Here is a 27342-nt window from a genome sequence, read left to right as displayed (position 1 = left end):
CATCGCAGCTCAGCGCCCGCCCCGCCCCGAGTACTCCATCAAAACGTCAGCGCTGGCTGCGTCGCGGCCGTGGCTCTGCTCGCTGCAGAGGGTCCCCGGCTCGCACGTCGCGCTGCCGGAGGGAGACCGAAGACCCCTTCATCTCGGCAGCCGACATATCTCACAGCTGATCAGAATCTCTCTCGCGAGCTCTCCCGACACCTTCCCTCACCCGCGCCCCCTCGCTTACGCCGCCTTCCCACGTCCCCCCCCCCCCCTCCCCCAGGACGCTAATCCGCATTCACCGCTCGCCGAACATCATCTGGGGCCGCCGTCCTTCCGTTCCGGAGGCTAAGCCGCCTACGGTCCCGAGCCCCGTGCCGCCGCCCCCTCCCCCCCCCCCCCCCCCCCTCGGCCACCTACCTCACGCCGCCTCAGCCTTCCTGGCCCTTTCCATTCCTCGCGAGCACTCGGTGGTAGGGGTTGGCGCTCCGCTTCCCTTCCCAGGCGCGAATTGGAATCGGTCGGGACGGCCACGTCTGCCGAGGCGTCTGGGCCTCTTGGCGAGCCGCGGGCGTAGGCCCGATAAATCCTAAACTCGAGTGCCCCTGGTGTATATTTCACGGTACTGACGCTGGCGTCGGGAAAAAAATTATTACGTTTCCACTGCGATGAGCAGTAAATGGCACGAGAACGAGGCTCATTGCAAGCGTCTCTGCTAATAAGTTGTTTTCTTCTTTTCCCTCTCCAACTGCTTAATATCAAATCCTATTTTTTTTATGCATGGGCCCCGCTTTATTTCATCAAGTGATTCATATACGATGTGTCTAAGAAAGAGACATATCAGTATTGAGATAAAACGCACCAGCTGTCCAAATAGGTGCTCCATTTAATTTCTATGATCAGCATGTTCCGGCGAAACATGATCCCATTATTAAGTTCTCTGCAGGGGGTTAGGAAATCCCCGTTACAAACCTCGAGGACTTAAAAGGGGAGTGATTAAATAATAATTTGAATATGATTCCATGTCCGCAAACTTACCATTTCCGTGCTCCAGCCTATATATATATATATATATATATATATATATATATATATATATATATATATATATATATATATATATATATATAGGTATGCGTAGTCGTATATATATTTGTATCGATTACGTTAGCCCTAAAATATCTTGCAAGATAAAGGAAAAGAAAAAAAAAAGGCAGAGAAATGTGAAACTATGCATGCCATACAGATTTAGTGCTGCTTATTTCTCACCTTCATTGTGAATCTCATCGTGTGAATTTCGACATATCATACGGTAATATGCCTTATACAAAAGAGGAGTGCTATAATGTCCACGAAACTAGGATGAAAGGTTTGAAGATATTGAAAAATGGTATCACCTTAGTCTACTTTTATCTGCTGAAACCGTTTCTGCGATATCTTGATCTGAGTATGGAGTCTTAGATATATTTAGACGATTTGAGGGTCACAATGTCCAGATAATACATGAATCATCTAATGATTATACTTTGAAATAATGAAGTTGTGTTGATATCGGCACAATTTTTATAGCATCTGGATTTGGGCTTCTGAAACGATAGTATTCGCTACATGCACGTTTCAAGCTTCTACAGCCGCGTCGGTACTTCACCTCTACTACGGAATCATTTAGAGACTGAACTGACACCTCAGCATACATCCAATCAATATACCGACAGTAAATGCCTTTTCGTACAGTGAAGACTGTAAAGAACAGTACTGTTCGCGGTGGTCTTCCGCATTCGACCCTTCAGCTAAATTCGCAACGAAACAGAGACGGTTATCGTAACAGTACCAGCGTAAAAGCTTGGAAAAAGTCGCAGACTCCAATCTGAATTTCAGATGTATTCAAAGAGGATGTGACAAACAAGCGGTCTGCATGCGTAAACTCTGCAATTCAGCGCTGTAGTGGCAATAAAATTCCACAGTTCACACGCGGCGCAGGTACAAGGCGAATGATGGAGTAAGCCTCATTATTCACTGAATTGCTTTCGATCTGCATGTCATTAAAAGTCGTAAATCTTGATTGTGCATGAGGCGAATTACTTGAATGAATGGTTCCTCAAAGGTGCGAACATTACAACGCTGGATGGTTGGTGGTTGACTTGCTTCTTTGCACGTAATAAATCCTCTCTCCCTATTTCCTCGCCTCCCCCTATCACCAACCCCTCCCTAAATCCACCGTAATTCGTACTATGCAAAACAGTGATTTATTAACAGACATTACGACCGCTCCTGTAACTCCTTAGTTGCGAATTACTGGTTAATAACATTCTGGCGTAATTCCTAATTTCTTTTTATTTTTTATTTTTAATTTCTGTACAAAGCGTGTCGGAATAACAATTTGATTTTCAAGGACTGGGCGATTTTTGAATACATGTCTTTCGCCTTCTTCATTGGTGAAGAAGTGCCACATTTGCACTGACGTTTGAAAAATACACACATGAAAAAAAGTTTTGCATCACCTCAGTTCTGAGAGTTCCGGAACCGGCACAGAAAATTGGAATAGAGATCAACATAAACATCATTTCTTCCCTTTTCATTGCTCATGGAAACCACACATTGCATGTTGTACCAACATATAGCGAGACCTTCAGACGTGGTGGTCCATATTGCTGTACACACCGGTACCTCTAATACCCAGTAGCACCTCCTCTTGCACTGATGCATGCCTGTATTTGTCGTGGCATACTATCCACAAGTTCACCAACGCACTGTTGGTCCAGATTGCCCCACTCCTCAACGGCGATTCGGTGTAGACCACTCAGAGTAGTTGGAGGGTCACGTTGTCCAAAACAGCCCTTTTCAATCTATCCCAGGCATGTTCGATAGGGTTCATGTGTGGAGAACATGCTGGCCATTCTATTCGAGCTATGTTGTTATCCTGAAGGAAGTTATTCACAAGATGTGCACGTTGGAGGTGCGAATTGTCGTCCATGAATGACTCGCCAATATGCTGCCGATGTCTGCCGATATGGTTGCATTATTGGTCGTAAGATGGCACTCACGTATCGTACAGCTGCTACGGCGCCTTACATGACCACCAGCGGCATACGCCGGTCCCAGATAATGCCACCCCAAAACAGCAAGGAACCTCCTTTGGCTAAGATCAAAGTGTAGTATCTGTTCTTATCAGCCTAACATCTGATACGTCCTCCATCGCCCTTGCTGCACTCGCTGGACAGTGTGTCTATGTCGTTCACCCTGATCTGGTTGCCTCTAAATATGTCTCCGACAATTGTCTGGTTGAAGGCATATGCGACACTCATCGGTGAAGAGAATGTGATGCCAATTCTGAGCGGCAAGCGGCATGTTGTTGGGCCCTTCTGGACCTCGCCGTGCATAACGGGAAGGAAGTTGCGCATCATGCAGCCTATTGCGCACATTTTGAGTTTTAACACGTCCTGTCGCTGCACGAAAGCATTATTCCAAGTGGTGTCGTTGCTGTCAGGGTTCCCCCGAGCCATAATCCGTAGGTAGTGGCCATCCACTGCAGTAGTAGCCCTTGGCCGGCCCGAGCGAGGCATGTCATCGACAGTTCCTATCTCTCTGTATCTCTTCCATGTCCGAACAACATCGCTTTCGATCACCCCGATACGTCTGCACAATTCCCTTGAGAGAGCCTTTCCTGGCACAAAGCAACATAGTGGACGCGATCGAACCGCGGTATTGACCGTCGAGGCATGGTTGAACTACCAACACGAGCCGTGTACCTCCTTCCCGGTGTAATAACTGGAACTGATCAGCTGTCGGATCCCACCCGTCTAATAGGCGATGCTCATGCACGGTTGTTTACATCTTTGGGCGGGTTTAGTGACATCTATGAACAGTCAAAGGGACTGTGTCTGTGATACAATATCCAATGTCAACGTCTGTCTTCAGCAGTTCTAGAAATCGGGGTGATGCAAAACTTTTTTTTATGTGTGTATATATTATGAGTCAAATGATACGTATTAACATATGCTACGGTGATGTGACGGAGCATTACATCCACTGTTACATCTATTTACATAACTAACGAAAAAAAAAAGAAATTAAAACATTATTTAGAGGATAACAGATAAGAAGATCAGTTTGATACCCTTGTGTATGCAATACGAAATTTCACATGCTTATTTATATGCAGAGTGACGTAATAATCATAGAAATTTACTACTTCTATTGATATGTAATTTATACTTTTTGATAAGTAATTTATACTTTTTCCGATTGTAACTTCGCATTATTTTAGATTTGTATGAGTGAAATTACCTGCAACGTTGCAGTGATTACGTCCTGTGTGTTGTGATGGGTAAAGGGAAGGGGAGAAGGGGGCAATGGATGTGAAGAGAGGGAGGGAGAGGAGGGAGAGGAAGAGACGGAGGGATGGAGAAGGGTATAGATGAAGAAGCAGAGAGAGAGAGAGAGAGAGAAAGGGGAGACAGTGAAGGGGTAGGTGACATGAGAGGTAAGATAAGTTGTATTTGTTTTTGAGCCAGGGCTAAGGAAATTGTTTAATCGCTTCTTGTGGGACTGTTGTATTAAGAGACAATCATTATTGATACAGAAAGAAATCTGTTTTATTTACTATCTGTTAAGCAGGTCAGTGTATTGGAAAACTTGTTGTCTGTGTATTTCAAGTGTTGCAGTGCATTGATTTTTGTACCTGAAGGTTGTCTTCGAGAAATTCTAAGACCGTTATTGATGTCTGGAATGCTAAGTTTCCATTGCAGATTAATGATGTATATTTCACCGAAGAGCTGACATGGGTTCATTGTATGGTTTGGAAAATGATCTGTCTGCTCTAGCTACGTAAAAAGTGAGATGCTTGTTAACTTAAAAAACTCTCCATTTTTTTACTTCATTTAAGATGCAACAACTCGGTTTTCATTTTCACTAACAGTTTTTATTTTTTAAAATACGAACATTTTTAATTAGGGTTTAGTGTGACTGTTGCGAATGAGCCAATCATTGCGCAGGTAGTTGTACAACCACGCTTAGGAATAACATTGAAATTCACACTTGTTCGCTGGCGCTGGGTGTGATTGGACGGCTTAGCTGGAGTTAGATATGGTGGCTGCGAATCTACAGTATTGGTGAAAAGGCTCTATTTATTGCAGTTATCCGAAGCGGCTTCTTGTACGAAAGATTTTATGTTAGATCATTCATGTTATGTTCGTGTCCCACGGCTACTTTTCAGTAACTTCGTGTGCTAAACGTTCTATGAATTGCGGAAGTGAAATGGTATCCACGCGCGTGGAGTTAAAACTGTTTAGTGTCTTTGACTGGTCATTTCACTCGAAGCTGGTTACAAAAAAGGAGACAAAAATGTAATAGTCGTGGGAGATTGGCATGTGATGGTAGGAAAAGGTAGAGAAGGCAATGTAGTAGGTGGACAGACTGGGGAAAGGAATGAAAGAGGAAGTTGCCTCGTAGAATTTTGCACAGAAAATAATTTAGTCATAACTAGCACATGGTTTAAGAACCATGAAAGATTGTTGTGGAAGAAAACCAGAAACACCGAAAGATTTCAGATTGATTATATAATGGTAAGAAAGAGATATTGGAACTAGGTCTCAAACTGTAAGTCATTTCCATGGGCAGATGTGGACTCTGACCACAATTTATTGGTTATGGACTGCAGATTAAAACTCAAGAAACTGCAGGAAGATAGGATTTTAAGGAGATGTGACCTGGATAAAATGAAAGAACCGGAGGTTGTAGAGTCTTTCAGAGGGAGCATTAGGGAACGATCGAGAAGAACAAGAAAAAGGACTACAGTAGAAGAAGAATGGGTAGCTTTGAGAGATGAAATAGTGAAGGCAGCAAAGGTTCAAGCAGGTAAAAAGACGAAGGCTAGTAGAAATCATTAGATAACACAAGAGATATTGAATTTAAGTAATGATAGGAGTAATTGTAAAACTGCAATAAATGAAGCAGGCGAAGGTAATACAAACGTTTAGAAAATGAGATCGACAGGAAGTGCTAAATGGCTCAGCAGGAATGGCTAGAGGACAAATGTAAGGATGTAGAAGCATATATCACTAGGGGTAAGATAGATGCTGCCTACACGAAAATTAAAGACACATTTGAAGGAAAAAGATCCACCTGTATGAATGTCAAGAGCCCAGTGCGAAACCAGTTCTAAGCCAAGAATGGAAAGCAGAGGGGTGGGAGGAGTATATAGAGGGTCTATACAAGGGAGATGCACGTCAGGGCAATGTTACAAAAGGGGAAGAGTACGTAGATGAAGATGAGAAGGGAAATATTATACTGCGTGAAGAATTTGACAAAGCACTGAAAGATTTAGGTCGGAACAAGGCCTCGGGAGTAGGCAACATCCCATTAGAACTACTGATACTATTGGGAGAGCTAGGCATGGAAAACTCTTCCATCTGTTGAGCAAGATGTATGAGACAGTCGAAATACCCTCAGAGTTCAAGAAGAATATTATAATTTCGATTCCAAAGAAAGCAGGTGTTGACAGATGTGAAAATTACCGCACTATCAGTTTATAAGTCACGCTTGCGAAATACTAACACAGAACCCTTTGCAGAAGAATGCAAAAACTGGTAGAAGCCGACCTCAGGGAAGGTCAGTTTGGATTCCGGAGAAATATAGGAATGCACGGAGGAATACTGACCCTATGACTTCTCATAGAAGATAGGTTAAGGAAAGACAAACCTACGTTTATAGCATTTGTAGACTAGGAGAAGGCTTTTTACAGTGCTGACTGGAATAACCTCTTTAAAATTCTAAAGGTGGCAGGGGTAACATACAGGGAATGAAAGTCTATTTACAATTTGTACAGAAACCAGATGGTAGTTATTAGGGTCGAGAAGCAGTGGTTGACAAGGGAGTGTGACAGGATTGCCGCCTATCCCCGATGTTATTCAATACGTTTATTGAACAAGCAGTAAAGGAAACGAAAGAAAAATTGGGAAAAATTCCAGAGAGAATAAATAAAAACTTTGACGTTTAACAGTTACTTTATAATTATGTCAGAGACAGTAAATTACATGAATGAGCAGCTGAACGGAATGGACAGTGCGTTGAAAAGAGTACAAGAGATGAACATCAGCAAAAGCTAAACGAGGAAATAGAATGTTGTCGAATTAAATCAGCTGATGCTGAGGGGATTAGATTAGGAAAGGATATAAGATATAGTCCAGCAATGACAAGAAAAGCGTTTCCGAAGAAGAGAAATTTGTTAACATCGAGTATTGGTTTAAGTAACAGGAAGTCCATTCGGAAAGTATTCGGATGGAGTGTAGCCATGTATGGCAGTGAAACATGGACGATAAACAGTGTAGCCAAGAAGAGAATAGAAGCTTTTTTGAAATGTGGTGCTACAGAAGAATGCTGAAGATTAGATCGGTAGATCACATGACTAATGAGGAGGTACTGAAAAGAATTGGGAAGAAGATAAATTTGTGGTATAACTTGACTTAAAGAAGTTATCGGTTGGTAGGACACATTCTGAGGTATCAGGAGATTACCAAATTAGTACTGGAGCGAAACGTGGAGGATAAAAATCGTAGCAGGAGACAGATAAATACAGTAAATAAATTCAAAAGGATGTAGGTTACAGTAGTTAGATGAAGAGGCTTGCACTGGATAGAGTAGCATAGAGAGCTGCATCAAATAAGTCTTTGGACTGAGGACCCCAACAACAATATTATTGTCAGCTACGTGATTGCATGAGCTGTTAAGATGACTGTGGGAAAATTCTCGCACAATGATTTCAGAATTTCCTAAAGAATGTTCTCTATCCCATTAGCGTTATTTGACCTTAGGTCGCCCAAAACTCTTTTAAATTCTAATTCCCTGCCGACGACACGTGTTTTTTTCTTCTGTCAGGTCATCAGGCTACTCCTCCCCCTCATACAAACCTTCAGGGTACTCTCTCCACCTGTCCGTCTCTACTCTGTCATTAACATCGGAATTCTCATTGCATTCTTAATCTTACCGCCCTCGCTTATCATATCGTGGCACGTTATTTTGACTTTTCTGTATGCTGAGTCAGTCCGTACGACAACCATTTCATCACATTTGTCTTGCAGCCATTTCACCACATTTTCCCTGTACTTCCCATATATTTCGTTCTTAAGTACTGGTACTTTCGTATTCCTGAATTTCGCTGCAGATTTTTGTACTTGCGTCTTTAGTCGATCAACTGAAGTCTTCCTTCTTTTATTCATGATTCCTTTGCAGTTATCTTCGTTTTACTTTCCAAGTTCTGTGATTGTGCTTTTTAGAGATGTGCATCCCTCTTCAACTGAACTGCCTACTGAGCTATTCACTACACCAGTATCTATAACCTCAGGTAATTTCATGGGTATCTCTGCGTTCCTTAGTACTTCCGTATCCCACTTCTTTGCGTGTTGATTCTTCCTGACAAATCTCTTAAACTTCAGCCTACTCTTCATCATTACCACATTGTGAATTGAGTAATCCAGAATCTGATTCCGAATCTCTGCCCGACCATGATGTAATCTAACTGGAATCTTCCCGTATCACCCGGCCTTTTCCAGTGTACCATCTCCTCTTATGATTCTTGAACAGAGTACTCAGTATTACTAGCTAAAATTTATTACAGACTTCCATTAGTCCTCACCTCTCTCATTTTCTGTCCCATGCCCGTATTCTCCTAAAACCTTTACTCTTATATTGCTTTCCCTAAAACTGCATTCCAGTCCCCAATTACTGTTAGATTTTCATCTCTCTTTAAGTACTGTATTACCCTTTCAATATCCTCATATACTTTCTCCAGCTCTTCATCTTTAGCTTGCGACGTTGGCATGTATGCCTGAACTATCGTTGTCGGTGTTGGCTTGCTGTCGATTCTGATAAGAACAGCCCTATCACTGAATTGTTCACAGTAACACACTCTGCCCCATCTTCCTATTCATAACGAATCCTACTGCTGTTATATCATTTTCTGCTACTGTTGATATTACCCGACACTCATCTGAACAGAAATTCTTGGGTTCTTTCCATTTCACATCACTGAACCCTATTGTATCTTGACTGAGCCTTTGCATTTCCCTATTCAGGTTTTCTATCTTCCCTGTCACGTTCAAGCTTCTGACATTCCACGCTCCGACTCTTAGGATGTTATCCTTCTGTTGGTCATTGAATTTTTTTTCTCATGGTCACTTCGCCCTTGACAGTCCCCTCCCGGAGGCCCGAATGGGGGACTACACTGAAATCATTGCCAATAGGGAGGTCATCATGACACTTTCCAATTACAGGCCACATGCCCTCTGGATACACGTTATATGTCATTAGTGCAGTGGTTTTCATTGCCTTCTGCATCCTCTTGCAGTTGATCACTGCTGATTATCCCGCCTTTACTCGCAGTTTCCGACCCCAGGACAAGGTCAAATAACGCTAATGGGATAGAGAACATTCAGGGCTGAACCTCTGTCCGCTCCTGCAGCCTCTATGCCATGGGCGTTGGCAGATCGAGGGTTACTACTTACGTCGGAAGTCGTCCGGCGCCACTGATGATGACTTTTGCTTAAAATTTTAACATTGATAAGGTGCGAACCCGGGACCGAGGACAGTCTGATTATTACTTCTAGTTGCACCCCTAATATAATAATTCCCCCGTTTGTTTTTTTTTTTAATTTTTCAAAGCTAACATAATGCTTGAAGTCAGTGGTGTGGACTTTTTAGTATTTATCAACTTTCAAACTTTACATTATATAATTTGCGTTTTACTGTTTTACTCCTGCGTGTTTCCTCCATGTCTTTAATTGCCACGTCGTACATACTCTGCATATTCTTTGTATACTTTCCTAGTGGCACCGCTCTTTGACAGCCAACTATTGACCGTATCGATGCTAAGGCTACCTGTTTCCGGCCTCTGTTTTTCTTACCACTCGGTTTCTCGGTGTACTGTTAGTTTAGTACCTGGCTATATTTTAAGTATCTTATGTGGCCACCTTTGTGTGACTTGTTTTGAACATTTTTGTAAGTACTGACTGCTTTTCAAGTTGTTCGCCTTTTAAGTTGTTCGCTATTATACTTTGAAAGTTTTTATAGGATGTTGCGAATGCTGTTACGTTCCTTATGTTCTATTACTCATACTGTGCCTGCCATTTTTGAGTTGAGCGATTTATGTAAGCGTGAGCTGCTCATTTAGCTTTGCTTTAATTATTGCAGTCAGACAACGTTCTGCAGTTCATTATTATGCTATGAGTTTGTTTGTAACAAAGCGTAGTTTTACTAAGCCAGGAGCTGATGCTTCCACTTACAATAGCAGTTCAATCACAAGAAGAGCAGCCACCGTACATAGTGTGGTGTTCATCCTTTCCATAATAATCCACTTTTCAGCCAAATACCAGGTGAGCTGGAAACAATCCAGAGGAAGCCCCAGTTCGGGATATTTGGAAGTGTATTACCAATTCCGACATCTACCATACAACTAAATTTAATGCTTGAACAGTTTGTCCCAAACAAAAGGTTAATAGCTGGGTGCGTGAAAGTGTATTTTTTATGTGAGGCCTGATTATAGTCGATTACTTGATCGACATGTTGAGTGTGCCTACGTTACCACCTACTGAAGAATGTCATTGCGGCTATTTGGAATATGATCCTCTCAAAAGGTATTTTAAATCTTTCTTGTATATAGTAGGACATGTCGTTTTTGGTAGCGTCTTTGCTAATAATGAAAACGTTCTGCGTCCCCGGTTCTAACGCAACCACTGCTTGCGTTCTGAATAAAAATCATCAGCAAAGGGTCACTTCTCGCATAAGAAGTCACTTGTTCTACAGACAGCTTGTCAAACAGGACGGAGGAGCGGACTGATGTCTCTTGCCCTTGTAAGGGGAACTGATGCTTACAGGCCAAGAAATCAGCAATGATCAACGGCATAAAGATGGGGAAGGCAAATGAAACGACTGCGTTAAAAACACATAAGATACATCCACAGGAAATGTGGTCTGTAAACGATATAGTGGCATGATGATCTCTCCTCTGACAAAGGATTGCGAATAGGTCTTCCGGTAGTTGGATGCCAAGAAGGGGATGACCACGAGAAAAAGACGGAATAACCAACAAAAGGTGACACATTATGAATTGAAGCGTGGAAATTCAGAAGATTGAACGTGATAGTCAATCTATAAAAACTAAAAAGGGGAATACAATTTCTATGAGTGAAATAAGTCGCGATTAGCGAAGTTAAATGGAAAGAGGGTAAGGATTTCTAGTCAGAAGAATGTGGGCGATAACAAAAGCAGCAGAAAGAGGTTAAACGGAAGTAGGATTAACTATGAATAGGAAAGCTGTCTGTAGAACAAGAGTGGCTTCTTATGCCTGAAGTGAACGGTTCAGTTATAGAGTTGTTCTTATCAGATTACACAGCCAACCAAAGCCGACAACATGGGTCAAATGGCTCCGAGCACTATGGTACTTAACATCTGAGGTCATCAGTCCCCTAGACTTAGAAATGCTCAAACCTAACTAACCTAAGGACATCACACACATCCATGCCCGAGGCAGGATGCGAACCTGCGACTGTAGCAACAGCGCGGTTCCGGACTGAAGCGCCTAGAACTGCTCGGTCACAACAGCCTGCCCAAAGCCGACAACAATAGATCAGGTATACATGCCAACGTCGCGAATAGAAGATATAGAGAAGAGAGGAGAAAGCCTAACTGAGATCTGTAATCTTTCAAGGTGAAAGGATATCTATGATAAGATTCGCTGATGATATTGCTATCCTCAGTGGAAGTGAAGAAGAATTACAGGATCTGCTGAATGGAATGGACAGTCTAATGAGAACAGAATATGTATTGAGAGTAAACTGAAGAAAGTAGCGGTAATGAGAACAGCGAGAAACCTAACATCAGGATTGGAAATCACGAAGTAGATGACATTAAGGAATTCTCTTAACTAGGCAGCAAAATAACCCGTGACAGTCGGAGCAAGGAGGATATCAACAGCAGACTAGCACTGGAAAAGAGGCATTCCTGGCCACGAGAAGTCTATTACTCTCAAATACAGGCCTTGATTAAGGAAAGAAATGTCTGTGAATTTACGTTTGGAGCACGCCCGTTGTATGGTAGTGAGGCATGGAGTAGTGAGACATGGACTGAGGAAAGACCAGAAAAGAAGAGAACCTGAGCATTTCAGATGTGGTATTGCAGAAGAATGTTGAAGATTAGCTGGTCTGATAACGTAAGGAACGAGACGGCTGTGCGCAGAATCGGCGTGGAAAGAAATATGCAGAAAACGCTAATCAGAATAAGGGACAGAATGTTAGGACGTCTGCTAAGACATGAGGGAATACTTCCATGGTGCTAGAGGGAGCTGTGGAAGGTAAAAATGCAGAAGAAAACAGAGATTGTAAGATAACCAGCAAATAATTGAGGGCGTAGGTTGAATTGTAACTCTGAGATGAGAACGTTGGCACAGGAGTGGAATTCGTGGCGGACCGCATCAAAACAGTCATAAAACTGATGCCTCAAACAAACAACAATAAATCTCAGCTAATAATGGCTAATATTATCTGGAAGAATCACGAAGTAAAGAGGTATACATGGAGTTAGTTTGAAGAGACTGGAATATTCCGGTTGGATCACATCACGGTCAGACAGAGATTCCGAAATCAGAGACAACCAAACGACTATCAAACTGTTGTGAACAATCTACGAAAACTTCAGACTTTGGGAAAAATTGCGTTGACGCTATTCCGTAGACAGTAAGAGCGGGTAACTGCGAGAACTGTCAACAGTCAGCTTAACAGCTCATGCGTCCAGGTTGCTGACGAGAATAATATACAGAAGAATGGAAAGGAGATGTGAGGATTTGTTAGATGGCCATCAACTTGACTTTAGGACAGGTAAAGGTACCACAGTGGCAGTCGTGACGTCGATCTTGTTAATGGAAACTAGACTGAAGAAAAATCAAGGCACATTCGTACTATTCTTCAACTTACAAGAAGCGTTCGAAGAGGTAATATGGTGCGAAACTCACACAAAAATAGGAACACATTAAGGGAACACCTGGTAATATACAGTATGTACAAGATCCAGGAGAGAACAATAAGACTGGAAGACCAAGAACATAGTGCACGGATTAAAAGGGGTGTACAACGGGGATGCAGTCATATGCCCCTACTGTTCAGTCTGTACACCGAAGTAGCAATGACGGAAATAAAAGAAAGGTTCACGATTGGTATTGATATTCAAGGTAAAAATATATCAGCGATGAAATTACTGTCCTCAGTGAAAAGAAAGAAGAATTACAACAGTTGTTCTATGCAATTAACAGTCTAATTAGTACAGAATGGGGGCTGAGAGTAAATAAAAAAAAAGATAAAAGTAATGAGAATTGCGAGGAAATCAACTTCGGAATTAGTGACCACTCAAATTTAAGGTATTCTGCTACCTCGGAAGTAAAATAACCCATAAGGACGAAGCAAGGAGGACTTAAAAAGCAGACTAGGTTGGCGAAGAGGGTACTCCTGGCCAAGAAAAGTGTACTAATATTTAACATACGCCTTAATTTTAGGAAGAAACATCTGAGAATGTGTTTTATGCACGGAATTCTAAGGTAGTGAATCATGGTCAATTGGAAAATCGGATGATAAGAGAATCTCAGCGTTTGAGAAGTGGTGCTGCAGAAGAATGTTCAAAATCAGATTGACTGATAAGATGAGGAATGAAGAACATGTGTAAAACACTGATAAGAAGAGATGACAGGATATTTGTTAAGACTTCAGGCAATAGCTACCGTGGTACTAGAGGGAGCTGTAGCGGGTGAAATCTGTAGGGGAAGACAAAATTTGGAATTCATCCGGCAAATAATTGAGGACCCTGAGGTGAAGAGGTTGGCACAGGACAGAAATTCGTGGTGAATCGCATCAGACCAGTCAGAGTGCTGATGCCTCAAAAAATAATAAAAAAATAAAATGTTGTCAGATGCTTCATGAGTGCTAGTAGTTATCCTAGGGATATATCTAGTGGAACGAATTCTACATATATGTAATGGCTTTTTTCTGGCGCTCTAAAACTTTGGTGTCTCACACGAAGAGGAAAGCACCCTCGCTCATTTTTCCAAGCCGTAGTTACTACTCTGAACACTGAATAAGGCTTAGCTCTATGCCTCGTTCAACATCGTGTGTCTTGGTAATGGCTAGGATAGGTTTCCAGCTGTTTCTGTCTGAAGCGTCAGTGAGAAATGTCTTCGATACGGTTAAGAGTGAAACGGAGTTCTCCCAGCAGCTGCGGAGCGACTGGGCTGATATTTCGCGACACTCAGGCGAGTGTCGCCTGGAGTAGATAATGAGCTCCAAGCACCTGTAAAGGTCATCAAATACCAGCGGAGCACTACTCACTAGTTTTACTCCTAGATGTAATCCATTCCGCATACGAGACAGGAACTACGATCGTTCGAATGGCTTCTACATTCTATTACGTTCTACACTTTATTTCTTTCAACAGTTTATAGCTCCTAGTAGTTTCTTATTTATTCGAATAATGTTTTCCTTACTTGGGAAAAACACGCATGTGTAACAAATTATATCGTTAAATATCTGAACAGTAAAATTTGATATTTTCAGCGAGATTCCTGAAGGAACACAGTTCTACAGTATGAGCCAGGCGACTGTATGAGCTAGGGTTCTCATGCTGTGTCATCATCACATGAACCTATTTACGGATAAGTAACGGAAACAAACCGTCATAGTCGTATCATCAACGAAATGTATTTCGAACGACACTTTCGTCGCAACACTTACGCTATCTTCAGATCCACTGTAAACGAATCGAGTACTTTCATTCCTTGGCCCATGTATCGTAGAACTCACATAATACTGGGTTCTACGATACATGGGCCAAAGAATGAAAGTTATCTTTTGGTTTATAGAGGACTTGAAGATGGCGTAAATGGTGAGACTAAACTAGTAGTTTGAAACAAAGTTCTCTGATGTTGCGGTCGTGGTGGTTCGTTTCTTTACTTATATCATCATCCCCTGTACCATCTCCACGAAAACGATGGAGTTACAAAAATGTATGGATATTTCCAGGTACATATGCGAGATATAGTGTTGACGACAAATAAAATTGTCATCTTACGTTTATTGACTATACGAAATGAGAAAAAATGACAATGACTGGGTTTTAAACCCTAATTTTCAGCTGCCTTCACTGAGACATTCACGGAAAGCAATAGTTTAACGTTAGTTTATTCGGACCACGTCAAACATTTCCATTTGAGGAACTTCAGATTTTCCTCTCTTGCACACCTGAATGCAGTTCTTTGCAGTACACAAGGTTTTTTGAAAATTCACAATGCCTGCTTCCATTTCTATCCTTTTCTTTAAATGTAGTTTCCATACCATTACACTAGTTGACACTTCGTCCTCCAGACACACGCTTTTACTCGTAAGTCACTTCGTGCCATTGATCAACTTACTTGCCGTAGAACCTTTTTTTCCATGATCCCCGAAGCTAAGTCTCTTCTTGAAAATGAAATTCTGGAAGTTCAGCAATGATTGTATCTTATCCACATATTTACACTGTAAGACAAAAAAAACTACGCTCCACGCAGGAGTTATCCCAATGCGACGGAAATGCGTAGATGTGATGTACATGTACAGGCAATCAAATGATTACAGTTTCTGGAAAGTTGAGTGATTTAATGAGAAAGTCAATAACTTGTTTGTACACCTCTAGTCCTTATACAAGAAGTTATTCGGGTTGTAATTGACTGACAGAGTTGCTGGATGCCCTCCTGAGTGATATCGTGCCAAATCCTGTTTAACTAGCACGTTAGATCGTCAAAATCTCGCCCATAATGCTCCAAACGTTCTCAACTGTGGGAAGATTCAGCGACCTGACTGGCCAAAGTAGGGTCGTGTGCAGCACAATTTGTAAAGCTGTTTCTCTTTAATAAATCACACAATTATCCTGAAACTGAATCATTTATTTGTCTGTACATGTGCATCACATATTGCGTCCCAATTTGATAATTTCTTCGTGGTGCGTCTTTTTTCGTCTTGGAGTGTGTAATCAGCTTAAAAAATGACCACTAGCTAAAATTAAATGATTTACTTAATATATTCCTCATCTACTATCCACATCCAAATCGCGTTGAGTGGATTTATGAGATGCTGACTGTATAAAATACAGTGTGTATCGTTATCAACAGCGGAAAATGACATGAGTGAATGTACAGATAACAGAGCCAAAAACAATCCAACTATCGAGGATCTACAGAAGAGCTGATGCTGAGATAATTGTGGCTGTGCGACTGCGGATGGCCAATGATTTGTATTAAATGTTGTTACGAATGTATGTGAAAATTAAGTTTTCCGTTTAGTACCCATGTAACTGGGCTCAAATTACAAACAGTATGAGCTACTGTTCCATCCTTTTCATTGTATTATATTCGAAAATACAACTGATTGGATTTCATTTCTGTCTGCCGTGAATAGGAGTTTCGAAGGGGAACTGCTTTCTGCGTAGATTTCAAAAACTGCCACTTCTCACTAATTGTATTTAGATCTAATCTCCACTTATCGCCACTTGTATTCTAAAACCTAGTTATATTTGAAGACATCGTAGGTAATTTGAGAATAATTTCAGAACCCCCAAGCGCTGATAATGAAGTAAGACGTTATGAATAATTAACTTCCGTCAAGCGGTACCCATCGGTTGTCATAAAATTATTGGCGTTATCCTGTATTATACCACTATTATTTTCGCGTCAAGTCCTGCTTCACTGAAACTGCCGTCTACATCTACATCTACATCTACACAGATTCTCTCCAAATCACATTTAAGTGTCTGGCAGACGGTTCATCGAACCACCTTCACAATTCTTTGTTATTCCAATCTCGTATAGCATGCCGAAATAACGAACACCCATATTTTTTTGTACAAGCTCTGATTTCCCTGATTTTATCATGGTGATCATTTCTCCATATGTAGGTCGGTGTCAACAAAATATTTTCGCATTCGGAGGAGAAAGTTGGTGATTGGGATTTCGTGAGAAGATTCCGTCACAACGAAAAACGCCTTTCTCTCAATGAAGTCCAGCCCAAATCCTGAATCATTTCTGTGACACTCTCTCCCATATTTTGCGATAATACAAAATGTGCTGCCCTTCTTCGAAATTTTTTGATGTACTCTGTCAGTCCTGTCCGGTAAGGATCCCACACCACGCTGCGGTATTCTAAAAGAGGACGGACAAGCATAGTGTAAGCAGTCTCCTTAGTAGATCTGTTACATTTTGTGAGTGTCCTGATAATAAAACACAGTCTTTGGTTAGCCTTCCCCACAACATTTTCGATGTGTTCCTCCCAGTTTCGCCGGCCGGAGTGGCCGTGCGGTTCTAGGCGCTACAGTCTGGAACCGAGCGACCGCTACGGTCGCAGGTTCGAATGAAGCCTCGGGTATGGATGTGTGTGATGTCCTTAGGTTAGTTAGGTTTAATTAGTTCTAAGTTCTAGGCGACTGATGACCTCAGTAGTTAAGTCGCATAGTGCTCAGAGCCATTTGAACCATTTGAACCTTCCAGTTTAAGTTGTTCGTAATTGTTATTCCTAGGTATTTAGTTGAATTTACGGCCTTTATATCTGACTGATATATCAAGTAACCTACCTTGGGAATGCCAGAAATCACTTCTGTTTTACTCAATGACTTTCCGTCAATTACTACGAACTGTGACCTCTCTGACAGATTATTTAAATAAATCTCTGCATTTTACCGTTGCATTGATTCAAAATATGCTACTTCTGACCTGTAGATCAGAATGCTGGACCTAGACAAAGAAAGATCTGAGCAGAATACATGCCACAGAACTGCGCTTTCTACAAGGGATCCTGCGTAAAACTAGAAGAGGCATAATAAGTGCCGAAACAATTCGAAACACCTTGCAGATCAAGCACCTAAAAAAATTATGGAGAGTAATATCCTTAAATGGCTTGGTCACATTAAAACATTGAGACCGGAAAGAATACCGAGAGACGTCCTAGAACGGACAGAATCTGGACGAAGACCAGTTGGAAGACGCCAAACATGACTGAGAAACCAAGTGAAGGTTGTTGTGAAACGCAGAAGGATGCAATGGGAGGAGATACTAAATGACAGGCGATGGGAAATAAGAGAAGCCTGGAAGAGACTCTGTGAATGACCTGCATAAGCAGAAACGTCACAGGAAGTAGAGGATGAAGATTAATGGACATTACTATGGACTCCAGCTTCACTGACGCCAGACCTTCTTTTATTCACCACAACTAGAATGGTGCCATGTAGGCAGATATACACTAATGGCCATTAAAATTGCTACACCACGAAGATGACGTGCTACAGACGCGAAATTTAACCGACAAGAAGAAGATGCTGTGATATGCAAATGAGTAGCTTTACAGAGCATTCTCACAAGGTTGGCGCCGGTGGTGACACCTACAACGTGCTGACATGAGGAAAGTTTCCAACCGATTTCTCATACACAAACTGCAGTTGACCGGCGTTGAGTGATGAAACGTTGTTGTGATGCCTCGTGTAAGGAGGAAAAATGCGTACCTTCACGTTTCCGACATTGATAAAGGTCGGATTGTAGCCTATCGCGATTGCGGTTTATAGTATCCCGACATTGCTGTTCGCTTTTTTCGAGATCCAATGACTGTTAGCAGAATATGGAATCGGTGGGTTCAGGAGGGTAATACGGATCGTCGTGCTGGATCCCAATGGCCTCGTGTCACTAGCGGTCGAGATGACAGCCATGTTATCCGCATGGCTATAACGGATCGTGCAGCCACGTCTCGATCCCTGAGTCAACAGATGGGGACATTCGCAAGACAACAACCATCTGCACGAACAGTTCGACGACTTTTGCAGCAGCATAGACTATCAGCTCGGAGACCATGGCTGCGGTTAGACTTGACGCTGCATCACAGACAGGAGCGCCTGCGATGCTGTACTCAACGACGAACCTGGGTGCACGAATGGAAAAACGTCATTTTTTTCGTATGAATACAGGTCCTGTTTACAGCGCCATGATGGTCGCATCCGTGTTTGGCGACATCGCGGTTAACGCACATTGGAAGCGTGTATTCGTCATCGCCATACTGGCGTATCACCCGGCGTGATGGTATGGGGTGCCTTGGTTACACGTCTCGGCCACCTCTTGTTCGCATTGACGACACTTTGAACAGTGGACGTTAAATTTCAGATGTGTTACGACCCGTGGCTCTACCCTTCATTCGATCCCTGCGAAACCCTACATTTCAGCAGGACAATGCACGACCGCATGTTGCAGGTCCTGTACGGGTCTTACTGGATAGAGAATATGTTCGACTGGTGCCCTGGCCAGCACATTCTCCAGATCTCTCACCAATTGAAAAGTCTGGTCGATGGAGACCGAGCAACTGGCTCATCGCAATGTGCCAGTCACTACTCTTGATGAACTGTGGAATCATGTTGAAGCTGCAAGGGCAGCTGTACCTGTACACGCCATCCAAGCTCTTTTTGACTCAATGCCCAGGCGTATCAAGGCCGTTATTACGGCCAGAGGTGGTTGTTCTGGGTACTGATTTCTCACGATCTATGCAACCAAATTGCATGAAAATGTAATCACATGTCATTTCTAGTATAATATATTTGTCCAATGAATACCCGTTTATCATCTGCATTTCTTATTGGTCTAGCAATTTTAATGGCCAGTAGTGTAAATAATTTTATGATACCTGATGATGTTTAATTGATCGGTGGTTAATAAATTTTTCTTTCGTAAACAGTGCATGGTCGTTCTTAGATATGACTTTTTAAAAATAGTTACCTGCTGTAGGCAACAGACAGCACAGAACATGTTAAGAGAGAGTGCTGATTAAGTTCTAAAGTATACACGTGATGTAAATTCAAAACAGTCATTCTCTAGGCGGGTCTCTAGGCAGTGACTTCCACATTACGATTGTAAAAATGCCACATACGATACCTCTGCGAAGTTATAAACGGCACAAAAGAAATACGCTGAGTAATAGCGCTGACAAAGCAGTCTTCAACATTAAAAGATCGCTTTTCAGCGAACATCGATCAGAATAATTCTACTTCTGGAAGTTTGTCAAAAAATATAACTTTACACAACGGCATCGGGCGCACTGGAGGCAGGTAAATATTTCCAGGCAAATTAGGTATAACCCCATGGGGCAGAACAGAGCCAACACGTAATTTACCTGGCGAATTACGTTCGGCGTTACGACCGACCCGCAGAGCACACTTCGGAGCGCGTCCCCAATTCTGCAACGTGAGAGAGCGCCGTGTTGCGGCGATGCGGTGGCGAGAGAAGTCGGTCGTGGGGCGAAGCGTTTGGCTTTCGGGAGATTGTGTCCCAATGAGGGACGCGGAGGGGCGGGTGGGGCGGACAGGAACAGAGTCGGTTATTCCCCGGGCCGCACTTGTCTCCGCAGGACTGCAAACCGTGAAATGAGAAAACTACTCCATTTGCTGCGGCGCACGGGGGGCAGGAGGGTGGGGCGCCTGCGCAGCCCGTTCTGGGATTTATAAGGCGTGGCGCGCCGCGCGGCACGTCGGTTGTTGTTGTTGTTCCTGCCGCTACCGGTGCTGCGATGCCGACGCTGATGCTCTTTCGCAGTGGGGTCGGGCTTCTCCGTTCGCGTGCGGTTCACCGTATAGACATGCCTGTCTTCTTTTTGATATTCTCCGGGCCCCTTTACCTTTCCTTCCTCCTGCCGAGCCGGTCCCTCTCGCGCGCTGCACTCCACATCCCCAGTCACCCTCCGAAGCGCCCGCATAGCCGAACCGCCACCCCTCCCCTCCCCTCGACCTTCAGCAGCTGCTTCAGCCACTCGCGGCTCGAGTAGGCACTTCACATGCATCTCTCTCCTCTTGTCTTCTGCGAGTCTTACATTCCTCCTGTTTTTTTATGCCGCCTCTTCTGACCCTCCTCTTGGCATCTGCCAGACTTTCCTCTGCGCCGCCCGCTCCTCACCCCATCCACCCTCTCCAGACTCCGTTCCTCCCACACGGCACGCTTCCCGTCAATTTCTGCGGCCGCGATCTGTCACTTAGCCACTCGATATACCAAGAAGCAGTGAGGACGGTCACAGTCTTCCCGAGCATCCGTGTCTGAGAGCCGTCTTGGGGAGGAATGACAGATGATAGCAAGACAGTTGACTCAAGGGATCGTTCCGAATTTTCTTTCTCATCCAATAGAAATATGGGTCCTTTTCGTGCCATTCGTGGATGGCGTACTGAGAAAAATCGTGCACTTTATACAGAGCGACACTGCAGACTGCATACGGAAACGTTTCCAGGTATGTGTATGGCTCGAAGATTTCTTAAGCAGCAGAACCCAGTGCGCTATCCTCGACGATGATGGTTCATTAGAGAGAAGGGTTTGGTCAGGAGTGCCCCATTATATTCCGTATACTTAAATCATATGGCGTCATGGTGAGCAGCAATCTGCAGCTGCTTGCTGATAATGCTGTGGGAAGATGTCGTCGTTGAGTGACAGTAGGAGAATACAGGATGACTTAGATATTCTTTCTACTTTGGGTATTAACAACCGTTTCAGCTGTATTTGGTCCTTTATTACTGTACCGCTATGAGCTTCGTGGCGCTAAAAGTCTCATTTTCAGGTGACAGATGTGGCTTTTAGCACCACGAAACGTGTAGTGGCAGAAATAAAGGATTAAATACAGCTGAAGCGGCTGTTAATACCCAAGATGAATACTCAGGATTGTCTGCGTTTTGCCCGCATCTCGTGGTCGTGCGGTAGCGTTCTCGCTTCCTACGCCCGGGTTCCCGGGTTCGATTCCCGGCGGGGTCAGAGACTTTCTCTGCCTCGTGATGGCTGGGTGTTGTGTGCTGTCCTTAGGTTAGTTAGGTTTAAGTAGTTCTAAGTTCTAGGGGACTTATGACCACAGCAGTTGAGTCCCATAGTGCTCAGAGCCATTTGAACCATTTGTCTGCGTATTATTTATAGTTAGTGTGGTGAATGGCAGACCCGCCAGGGTAGACTAGAACGCTGACCTGCTGCTTCTTGGACTCGGGTAGGCGCACCGGCCCCGTATCGAATCCTCCCGGTGGATTAACGACGACGGCCGGAGTGCCGACCAACCTGGATGTGGTTTTTAGGCGATTTTGCACATCCCGCTAGGTGAATCCCGGGCTGGTCCCCACGTTACGCCTCAGTTACACGGCTCGCAGACATCTGAACACATTCGCGCTATTCTATGGATTACACTAGATGCAGACAGTTGGGGTACACTCTTTCCTTCCCAGGGAATATGGGATGGCGACAGGAAGGGCATCCGGCCCCCTTCAAATTAACATGCCACATCCTGTTAATCAGGAGACCCCGCAAGTCGGAATTACATGCTAGGAAAGACAGAGTGTGAGGAATGGCAGCTAGCTCTGCGATCTCATTTAAATATTCTGGGGTTGGGGATATCTGCACTGTCATCCGATTTGGGTGCGAATGATAACAGCCTTGACAAACTGTAACGCCTTTCAGAAAGATGTGACGGTTTTTAGAGAGTTTTTCTTTCTTTTACATTCATTCAAATAATTTAAGACAAATTTACGGATATAAATGGACACTGGTCCCTTCTTTCGCTACAGTTTTCTCCATCGGAGCTTGTACCACGTCATATTAACAGAATCTTCCGTCGGTTCTTGGTAGAACAACATTATAATAATGAATGAAAAGTACCAGTTTGCTTTTGTTCTACAATATTGTAGAACAAAAGCAAACTGGTGCTTTTCATTGATTACTGTACCACGTCTGAAATGATTTTAGTCGAAAGCTTACCGCATGACCTGAAAGCATTCAGTCGGCATATACTGAAAAAAGAGTAGCTTTTGGAGGCGAGAGCGGGTACGTGGAAGGAGTGCATTGAGGACTTCTATGAGGGAAGAACTTGTATGATGACGTAACAAAACAATAAACGGGAGTGGATAGCGAAGAGATAGTGATCTATTATTACATATTAGAAGAGCTCTCGTACACTTAAAATCAAATAAAACAGAAGGGATCGATAAAAATCCATCAGAACTTCTAAAACACCGGAGGAAGTGGAAACAAAGTAATTATTCACGTTGGTGTGTAGAATGTATGAGACAGGCATTATGTCACCCACACAATTCCGAAGAATGTAAGAGCCCATGCATCCAAGTTGTTGACAAGAATAGCATGCACAAGAATGGAAAAGAAAGCTGAGGATGTCTTATATGATGATCATTTGGGCTTTATACAAGGTAAAGGAACGAGAGAGGCAGTTTTGATGTTGCGTTTGATAATGGAAGCAAGACTGAAAACAAATCAAGTCACGTTCATTGGATCTGTCGACCTGGATAAAGAGTTAGAGTGTATAAAATGGTGCCAAATGTTCGAAATATTGAGAAAATTAGAGGTAATATATAGGAAAAGACGGGTAATACCCAATGTCTACGAAAACCAAGAAGCAATAACAAAACCGGAGACCAAGAACGAAGTGCACGCATTAAGAAGAGTGTAAGATAGGAGTGTAGTCTTTGTATCCTATTGTTCAATCTTTACGTCGAAGAAAGAATGGTGAAAATAAAACAAAGACTCAAGGGTGGTATTAAAATTCAAAGTCAAAGGATATCAATGTTAAGATGCGCTGATTACACTGCCCTTGTCAGTGAAAGTGAAGAAGAATGATCAGTCTAATGAGTGCTGAATATGGACTAAGTATAAATCGAACAGACGAAGGTGTGAGAAGTAGCAGAAATGGGATAATGGAGAGATTGATGATAATGATGCAGCTGAAATTATGGAATTCTGCTACCTAGACAGCAAAATAACCCATGACGGATGGAGCAAGGAGGACAACAAAAGCAGACTACCACTGCCAAAAAAAGGCATCCGTATCCAAGAGGCGTCTACTAGTGTCAAACATAGGTATTAATTTTGAGGAATAAATTTAGGAGAACGTACGTTTGAAACACGCATTGTATGGTTGTGAGACATGGACTGTGGGAAAATCGTAACAGAAGAGAATAGTAGCATTTGATGCGTGGTGTGGCAGAAGAATATTGAAAATTAAGTGTACTGATGAGATAAGTCATGAGGATGATCTCCGTGGAATCGGCGAGGGAAAAAATAAATGGAAACACTGATAAGAGGGGGGGGGGGGGGGGGTAAGGATGATAGGATATGTGTTAAGACGTCAGAGAATAGCTTCCATAAAACTAGAGGAAGCGGTACATGGTAAAAATAGAAGGGGAAGACAGAGATTGGGATACATTGAGCAAATGATTAAGGATGTAGGTTGCAAGTGCTGCTCTGAGATGAAAAGAATAGCTCAGGAGAGGAATACGTGACGAGCTGCATCAACAAGTCACAAGACTGATGACTAAGAAAAATGAGTGAAGGAAAGGAAAGATCGTATGAGCTGAACACCGGCTGTTGACTGGTCAATTTTTAGAGCGATTCAGCAGACCAGAGGGACTGGGTTTTGGAGTCGAGGGCTGTGGATCTTAGCAGCTAGTCCCATAGAGGCGTGTTCCCGTCATTATCCGAAAAGTCTTGGGCCTTGTTGTACACATACATTTGGAATGTTGTTGTGAGTGTGCTAAGAACGATATTGCTTCAGTGGCATGTGAATCAGATCGCATAGCATAAATGCCTAGTGTAACTTATATTTATTTCCGTCATCACTCCCATGGTAGATCGTCGATTATCGGAGGTTTAAGTATGATTTTAAACAATTGTGCATGGATATATCACAGGCACGGTGTTACATCCCAGTCTTGGCTGATATGAAAGAACAACTATTGTACACATGTTATACCTGATATTGTGGCCGTATGTTAAATGTAGCTCATCGAATGTGTATAATTAATTTTCAAATACTCTCGACGATATTACACATTTGATCTTAATCCTACTCTTCTGGAACATAGAAAATTATATAAATCGAATACTTTTAATTATTATACTTATTGCTTGACTTTTTGTGAAGACAGAAGCAGTCGGAAGAGGAAAGAGCCGCACTGGGGCACCATGGCAGAAAGCACTTGGCTGGAGTCAATGACTGGAAGACGTAGATAAACTGGTTGCTTAGAAGTCAGCAAGGCACATGTAGATAAATTGGTTGCTTAGAAGTCATAAGGGCATGCGTAGATAAATTGGTTGCTTATGAGACATCCCTTAGAAAAAATTATGAATTACTGTGCTGGTAAACCTCTTACGTTATTCGATTTTCAAACAGCCGAGCAAAACTGAACGTACTCAGACATTTCTCTCTTTACTTACTCTGATCATCACTAAACTGACACAAAATATCTTTAGCGCAACGCAGTCTGACTTTCAATAATCCCTACAAAAGAATGGCAGTGACTAACAATAACCTACACCTTTCATGAATCACTTACTCACAAAAATCTTCGTTACTCGAACTACTGCAATACAGCGAGCGCCAATACTGCCAGATAAATAAAAGATTCTAACTACTGAAGGCACTAACTACTGATAGGCATAGTTAGCAAATGATAGATTTTGATAGAGAACAAACAAAGTATTTACCTTAATAATGTTCAAAAGTCATAATATATAAATCAGTTCATGACATCCAGTCTTACAAATGTCCTTTTTCTGACGGATACACGTCCAGATCGTCCGCTCTCAAAATTCTGCCATCTCTCTCCCAACATCCACCACTGCTGGCGGCTCACCTCCAACTGCACAACGCTATGCGCTGTTCACATCCAACTGCCCAACACTACAACAGCGAATATTGCAACAATGCCAATCAGCCAGAGACAGCACGCTGCACAGTCGATGATTTTCATACAGAGCGCTACGTGGCGTTACCAACATAAAAACCTAAACAGGCTACTTACACTTGGAAGTCAGCAGGTCATAATGCGAATTATTATACATGGAAGAAGACGCCACATGAACAATTAAACTGTTTTAAAACTTTCCAATAGACCAGAGCGCATGGCTTGATTTCTCACAGAAATAGTTATTTTCACAACACCATATTTTTTTGTATTTCTTTTCTCGCCTCAGACCAATTCTCAGCGCTCACTACGTTGACATGAACCACCCTTCTGCTTGGCATCATAGTAGCCCTCAGCGGTACATGAACATTTTATAAAAAATATGTCTCGTCTGCCGATGGTTGGCTCTTTTGCAACCGACAGCAGCTGTGTCAAAGATATCGTGAGGTCAGGTGACTTTTTTGACACGTTGTCTAAACAGTGTGAAATGACGGACAGGCTGCGAACGGAGGTGGACTTTCCGATTGGAGGGACAGTTAAGTGTTTACAAATCGCTTAGACGGAAACGCTGCCGAAAGCAGGCTGTTGAAAGGTTCAAACGGCTCTGAGCACTATGGGACTCAACTGCTGAGGTCATTAGTCCCATAGAACTTAGAACTAGTTAAACCTAACTAACCTAAGGACATCACACACATCCATGCCCGAGGCAGGATTCGAAGCTGCGACCGTAGCGGTCTCGCGGTTCCAGACTGCAGCGCCTAGAACCACACGGCCACTTCGGCCGGCGCAGGCTGTTGACTGTCAGGGGAATTTCACATGGTTTCTGCACAATCGGACAGTAGCGCGTTTGTCTGCACTGTGGTAAAGGGCTCCTGGTTAATATATGACGGTGTTGCAGTGATGTTCGAGTGCTTCCCTGGTGGGAGCAAGTCTTTCCAGACAAATATTATGGCGTCCAGCTAAGTCTGCCTGTACACGTGTGTTCACAGGGAGGTAACATTCACATTTGACAAGCAGTGCGGCGATGGAGGCGCTATGATGTGTGCTTGTTGAGGGTTTTTGAACTAGATGATGTTATGATGTTTCAGCTTGGGTTCGGAGGCTGTCTGACGGTATGTTGTGGATACGCGTCACAGACATTTTACTGTGCAGGCTGTTGTTTGTGCACCCTAGTCTAAAGATTAATGCTACCTGTATACCGTAAGCTGAATATTAATTACATCTGCTTGCTTAGAGATGCACAAGGATTACGATGGTTGGTTCAAGTCGATGTTACGAATATCACGCATGCTTCCTGTCTTGTTCAGTATTACAGTTTTTTATTGTTGTGTAAAACTAGTAAAGTAAAACAGTAATCTATGACTGTACTGTCAATGCTATTGTGAAGCTTACCAACTAAACCTAAGGTTTGTGTTAAGGTAGAGATTCCATTATGGATATTTTTGTGGTGAGATTAGGAGTGTTGCACTTCTCCCTGGACTTTATTGTGATTTTTTGGAACTATTGCGCCTCATCTTAAAACATTTTGTCACCTATATGGTCGAGACTTAAAAGATGCTGTCGGGCAGGAACCACTACTATTAGTTCCTGTTTATGTATTATCTACCTTAGCCTGTG

This window comes from Schistocerca americana, chromosome 3 (assembly GCF_021461395.2).
Source record: "Schistocerca americana isolate TAMUIC-IGC-003095 chromosome 3, iqSchAmer2.1, whole genome shotgun sequence".
Classification (NCBI taxonomy): domain Eukaryota; kingdom Metazoa; phylum Arthropoda; class Insecta; order Orthoptera; family Acrididae; genus Schistocerca; species Schistocerca americana.
The sequence above is the reverse complement of the archived record's forward strand: the minus strand, read 5'-3'. Positions refer to the sequence as shown.